The 7,012-nt window shown below is 37.1% G+C and overlaps 1 pseudogene; it reads right to left on the bottom strand.

Moving 5' to 3' along the window:
• Positions 1-6,127: 6,127 nt before the first annotated feature.
• On the bottom strand, positions 6,128-6,534 carry LOC116756301 (annotated as a pseudogene).
• Between the last annotated feature and the right edge of the window lie 478 nt (positions 6,535-7,012).

Genomic DNA, 7,012 nt, shown 5'->3' with positions numbered 1-7,012 from the left:
ATAGAGTGATGGAGAAATACAGTAAACAAGTAAAGCAAGAAATAAAAGGACACATTATTATAAGTGAAGTGAAATGTGAGGGAGCAATCAGGTAAGAATCTTAGCTGTGGCCAGAAAAGGCCTCTTCAGCGACATGGTCACTGAGCTAAAAGAGAAACAGGAGCCCAATCACAGAGTGAAGTCTTACATGATTGATGAAGATTACCTGTTTGAAGTAATTAATTAGTTATCAAAAGGTATTAAAAATATTACCTATCTTTCTCCTATTTTATGCAATAGACTTATGATGAATCTATTATATTTCCAAAATTCAACAAGATTTGAATTAGTATTTTCTACAAGAGTTGAGCTGGTATTTTCATCAAAATTTGAAAGATAGTGTTATGGCTGAATTGTGTCCTGCCCCACAATTCACATGCTGAAACCCTAACCCCCAGTGCCTCAGAATGTGACAGTATTTGCAACAAGTAGATAAATCAATCCTGAAGATCTAATGCACAGTGTATTGATTATGGTCAACAACACTGAATTATAAACTTCAAAGTTGCTAAGAGACTAGATCTTAATTGTTCTCACCACAAAAATAGATATGTAAAGTATGGGAAGTGATAGAGGTGTTAGCCATGCTATGATGGAATCATATTGCAATATATAAATACACCAAATCAATACATTGTACACCTTCAGCTTATGCAATGCTACATGCCAATTATATCGCAATAATTTTTTTTCTAAATTTTGAAAAGAAAGAGATGGCATTTGGAAATAGGGCCTTTAAAGAGATAACTAAAGTAAAATGAGGTCATGTGGACAGGCCCTAAACCAGTATGACTAGTGTCTTTATATGAGGAGAATATTAGGCCACAGATACACACAGAGGGAAGACCATGTGAAGACACTGGAGAAAGACAAAAATGGCCATCCACAAGAAAAGGAGAGAGGCCTTAGAAGATGTCAACTCTGCCGTCACCTTGATCTCAGACTTCTAACCTCCCAAACTGTGAGATAATACATTTCTGTTGTTTAAGTCCTCTAGTCTGTGGTACTTTGTAATGGCAGCCTTAGCAAATTATAGATAGGATTGCAAAGCATTGATGGTGGAATGAAAGGGTTATGTTAAAAGAGGGTATAGTCTATGTGAGAGAAAGTCAAGGAAGAATAAAAGGGTGTTATATAAAAAAATATGAATAGTTAGGTTAGATGGAAGTGTAAAGTGAATGGAAGGGGAAAGGGAAGACAAATTTTGAAAACCAGATTGGTGTTTTATGAAAGAAAATCTTGATTGTCAAACAAAGAAAATGATTTTAAATATTTTACCGGAAGTAAAAAAAAAAAAAATTCTAGTATGTTTTTCCCCCAAAATAAATCTTACACAAGTCTCTGATACATAGAACAGGTAAAAGCAGAGCTACTATGGTGGGGGGGAGAGAGTGGCATCCAGAACCTAGCCCCTCTCAATTTCTCTTGACATCACCACATGTCCAAGATTGACACCTCAGGGATTGATGCAATATTTCGAAAACCACTGGAATAAGGAGTTGAACATTTTTAGCGTACATCTTGAGTCACTATAGTATTTGTGGTAAGTTGTATTATTGTGCTCAGTTTCTTGCTTCCACCCTATCCTGTAAAAGGATTATACAAATTTATCCACCACCAGGTGACGTGCTATACCCTGTCAATGAGAGGGGTGCATATCCCTACCACAGCAATGCTGGGTTTGGCCATGTAATATGGTTTGGCCAATGTAATGTGAGCAGAAGTAACATGCACCACATCTAAGCAGAAGATTTAAGAGCCATCACACATTTGTGCCAGCTCCCTTGCCTTTTTTTCTCTGCCATAAGAATAGTATACCACAAATGGCAGACGCTCCCTCAGCATGTGTCTGATATAGGAAGACCCTTGGAGCACTAGACAACCATCATGTGTGAAGTGAGTAGGAAATACATACCTGTTATAAGCCACTGGAATTTGGGAGCAGTTTATAATTGCATCACACCTGACAGAGTGTTTATAAGGGAAACCAAGTGAGTCAGATGAATCAAAACAAGGGAGTATTTTTGCTCAAAACTGTGTGTTTAGCAGGTTCTATATTGGACTACAGTGAAAAATATGGAGTTGATAAACATTGTGCATATATACACTGATAGACATGGTAAATGGTATTAGAATTGTCTATAATTCTCTACTCTTTGTACTCCTTTTCATGTAACCTCATCTCCACCCACAAAATCTGCTGAGTGAGGTCTCCTCAACCATGGTACCACTGCTTGGATAAAGATGGGTGGACTCTGAATCTGTCACTTTTAGGGGGTAACTATAGGCTGGACAGGAACTTGGGATGTTTGAGCTAGCTCAATTAAATTTCTTACCTTGGGAATTTTAACTAAAAGACTGAGAGAATTTTTATAATGATAAGCTAAAAAGTCACACAGACTCAAGGCTAGGGCAGAGCACTGTGAAGCCTTAAGCATAGTGAAATGAAAATAGAGAATTTGTGGACACCAATTAAGAGAAAGATAAGAAAGAGAAAACCTAAAGGAAGCAGTGATGTTCCTCATTACTGCCTCAGGTCCTGCCCATAGTGAGCCTGAGACAGACTGGGACCTGGAACCCTTTGCTGAAGTGCTTCACCTGGACACATGTCTCTCAAGTAACAAAATACTAAGAAACTAGGAGGGACTAAAAATAACCACATGCATGCCCAACTGAGGCAAATCATGAACAATAAAATACAAAAAGATCAAAACCCAACTGCCACTTCTGATTTGGCAGAAGGAAAAGCAGGGCACTGCCCATGATCCCTGCACACAGCATCACCAAGGGCATGGGCAGACCACCTAAGCCACTCATCCAGCCCAACCCACCGATCTGCCTGTACCCTCACCCCATTTAAGGAACCAGGTCGCCCCCACTTGGCGAGCAAGCAAGTGCACCTGTTACTTGTTCTCACTCCCTCGTGCTGCATCACGAGTCCCAATAAAGTCTTTCCTGAATTTCTAGTCTGGCCTCTTATCAATATCTATGGATTAAAGAGTCCAAGAACCCAGTGCTGTAACAAGCTCTGAGTTCCCTTTTCCTCAGTGCCCAGAATACCTCTCTGTAGCTTTAAATGGCTGCCCACCCCTTTTGGTTTGAGCTCATTTGAGAGGGATTCCTTTCCTTGATACAAAACAAAAAATATAAATTTGTTAAAACACCAAGCAAATGTAGGCATGGCCCAGAGTAGAGTGCTGATATTAAAAATAAAAAAGAGAAGAGTGGTGGCTTTGGAGACTCAGAATCAGTGTGTAGAACTGGTTGGCTAAATGGGTAATGAAAGGCAAAAGTTAAATGTTTCTTTGTTGTTCCATATTTAGTGGTAACAATATAGGAGAGCAGCTGGAAAAGAGATGCCAAAGACAATAAGGTTAGTTTGGGGACATCCTGAATGTGACGTGAGAGACTGGAATATTTCATTGGAGATGTCTCCTAACCAGTTGCAAAGGAAGAGCATCTATACCAAAAAACACAATAACCCATTAAGCAATTATTTGCCACAGTATGTTTGGGACTACATGAAATACAAAAATAGGACCCTAAAACTTAGTTATTTTAATGTCTCACTTTTTATAGGTTTGTGCAAAAACTGTCTTATTCCTTTGCTTCAATTAAGGGGCTATCTTTGTGTTCTTATGAATTTTTGAGCAGGTCTAACTAATGATTGAAAAACATATTGAACTATTTTAGAAAAAAAACCCTGGACTTTATAAAGGTGTGTGGTGATTCCTTGTTTAATCCATAGTCTCCAAAAACTGGTATGGCAAAGGGAAAATTTTATGAACTAATTTTCATAACTTCAGTGTTCAAAATTGCAATCATGGCAGCCTCCCAAGATTCAAAACAACCAGATGAATACCCTAAGACTAGGTGAAGGAATTAAGGCAAAGTTTAAGAGAGGGAGTTGATGCCTGAAATAAGGTTAAAGTAGAGAAGAGTTCTGAAGCCTTATACATTTCCTAAAAGTGGACCATAAATATGGCTCTGAGCATTTTTGTGGCAAATGCAAAAAGGGAAATGCAATTAGTGTTGGTTAGGTAAAAAATAACGTATCCTCCAGGCAAAGAGAAATTTCCCCCATGGCTGTTAAATAGAGATGATTGTATGATATACAGTAGATAGCAAATGCTTCTCCACATTTTACAATAACCTTTAAAATATTCCTTCAAAATAAGTGGACAGAATATCAACAAATGCAAGTCTACCAGGAAACTGATTTGAAGTTGCCAGGTTTACAACTTTACAAAGGAAAAGTTTAATAGCTAAATAAATAGAACCTTGAAATTTTATTTCTATCTATTCCGTAAATACTTCTACATACTGTTTCTCTAAAATTCTTTTTGATAATCGTTGAATTCCAGATTGTTTTCCCTGACAAGTTCAAGGGTGCTGCCCTGCTACATGTTGATCAGTACAGAGGCATAAGCTTTCAAAACGAGCCAGGTGGGGCTAGAGAACACATGCTCTGAGGCCACTGTACCCTTCTGAATATAAAATGGACTTTTACTGATGTTTTATCTTACTAAATAATTTTGAAATGATATGTCATAGGTGTCTTAAATTTCTATTCTAAGAAGCAGCTATGATCATTTTATCCTGGAAAATGGTGGAAGCATTGATGGCCTGTAAGACCACAGAATCTGAGAAAAGTCCTTAGAGAATGTCTGACTTGGAACAGTACAACTTCCTGTTACATTACCCATCAGTTGTAAAGCAGAAACCTTGACTATTCAATAAGCAAAATGCTTTTCAGGTTTATTAACTGAACGTTGAAGAATGTCAACCAAAAATAATGGCTTACGCTTTGGAATAGTTAATATGTAGTCCTTTTTGCTGGCCATAATTAGATAGCAGGGTTGGTTGATGTGGCAATTTAGGAAATATATTCATTTGTTAAAATGGTTGCAAGTTAAAATCGTTTCAGATTGTCCCCTTTAAGCATTCTACACAGAGGCCTATCACAGCTTTGTCTTCATAATCATCATTAAATTCAGCTCAAATACTAGTCATGGGAATTGTTATTTGACATTTATTTATTTTGCAATTTATCTCAAACTGATTTTACTAGGGGAAAAATGCACTAAGGAACTTGATCTGCTATCTCAGCACTTACTTGTTTACAGAAAATTTAAGTGTAGGTGACCCTGTTCTGGTCGGAAACTTTACGATTAGAGCTCTTTCTGCCTCAGTGAAGAGTACATGTACTTTTTGTTTTTCTTTTCAGCCTTCACCAGATTTTTAAGGGAAACAAATTAAGGCAACAAGCATTTATTAAAAGGCCAGATAGGGGACATACTTGGATCTTTAAAATATCCAATAATTTTAAGTTAGGAACTGATTCTTATGAGATAGCTTATCATTTGATATGCTAGCATGGCACATTTGTTCCAAATAAAATGAGCACATTTAGGAAAATTGTAGGTAGAGCTTAAATACATATAGGCTAATAGCAATCCTTACATTAACTGTAAACACTAAATGCATTGATTTGGATGTATATATTCAACGTAATACGAATGCTCTTGGATATACTTTTATCTTTCTTTTTAACATATATAAAATGGGATCCTACACATCTGTATACATGCATATTAATTCTCTTAGAAAAAAACCAAGATTTTCTCATCATTTTGATTCTTCTCCAAAATTCTGTTTTTCTTCTTTGTGACTGTTTTCCACACAATCCCATTTTATTGTATTTGGATACTTACGCAACCAAAGTTAGGGTATTGGTATGTACTTAAAAAAGACAGATTACCTTACTTTTGAGACAAAAATCTACCAATAACTATCACTTTCTCTTGTTCAATTTCCAAAGCTTTCTCTATAAAATAACCTTCTCACAAATAAATATACATTCATTTATTATTTTGCTACTTAGCTTTATTTAGGTTTAATGATATTAATTCTTCCCTAATCATGTCTTTTTAATGAAAAAATATAACAAGGCCTTTACTTTATTTACTTTTAGCTATTTCATAAATACCAGAAGAGAAACTGAATGGTTTGTGAGGAAACTTAGAAAAATTTTTCCATAAAGCAAACTTAGAAATCCTTCCCTTTGACTCCGTCTTCTAATCCTCCTTCACTGTGCTGAAGAGAGATGGAGTTTTTCCAGGTTTTTGGTTAGGTGGGTGGTTTCCAGACCGACTGGACTCTCCAGGTAGGCAATTCCAGCACAGCCCTTTCCGGTCACTGGATTTAAGACTTACCCAACTTTGAAAATGATCTCAGCCAGTTCATGCTTCACATGCTTTGTTCGTGGGACAGGTAAAGCTTTGAGAAGCACAGTATCCCCAATGGTGCACTGCTGGAGAGCTTCGTGGGCAAAGTAGGTTTTTCGCTTATTAAAATACTTTAATAAATAGGGATCCAGAACAAGTCTGGTCACTCTCACTTTAGCAGTTTTTTGCATTGCTGTCCCAATCACCTTCCCCATGAGCCCCATTTGGCATGGACAGATGAACGAGCTATTGACATTATTTGGCTTTGCTCACCTGGAGAGCTCCCTACGCTGTGGCGCTTCCGGCCCCGGAATCTACTTCCATCTGCAGCGGTGGCACGCGGCCGGCAGTCACCTCCCAGCTCCTTCCGTAATCATTTCTGATGCATGAATTTTGGTCTACCTCAAAAAGACAATACAAAACAAAACAAAATTGTAAAATAAAAAGAAAAGTACTGATGACCTATGAAGTCAGAGTGTCAGCACACAAGTTACAGAAATATGTTTTGAAAAGGAATTCAAAAGTTGAGAGAAAGTTATTAAAATAATTTCAATATAATCAGTCCATTTGAAACACAGAAACAGATGAACCAAAAAATATCAAGTTTTATTTTTTCTAACGTTTTACCTTTTCTGCATTTATTGCTCATTTTTAAGAAGGCATTGGTGCTTTACTGGTATGAAGATGCAAGATTAGAACACAGGTCTCAAACTGAGGTGGCTTGGCCAAATCTGGTTGAGAGAAGT

This window comes from Phocoena sinus, chromosome 7, assembly GCF_008692025.1.
Source record: "Phocoena sinus isolate mPhoSin1 chromosome 7, mPhoSin1.pri, whole genome shotgun sequence".
Taxonomy (NCBI): Eukaryota; Metazoa; Chordata; class Mammalia; order Artiodactyla; family Phocoenidae; genus Phocoena; species Phocoena sinus.
Note: the sequence above shows the minus strand (reverse complement) of the source record. Positions and strands in the feature narration are given on the sequence as shown.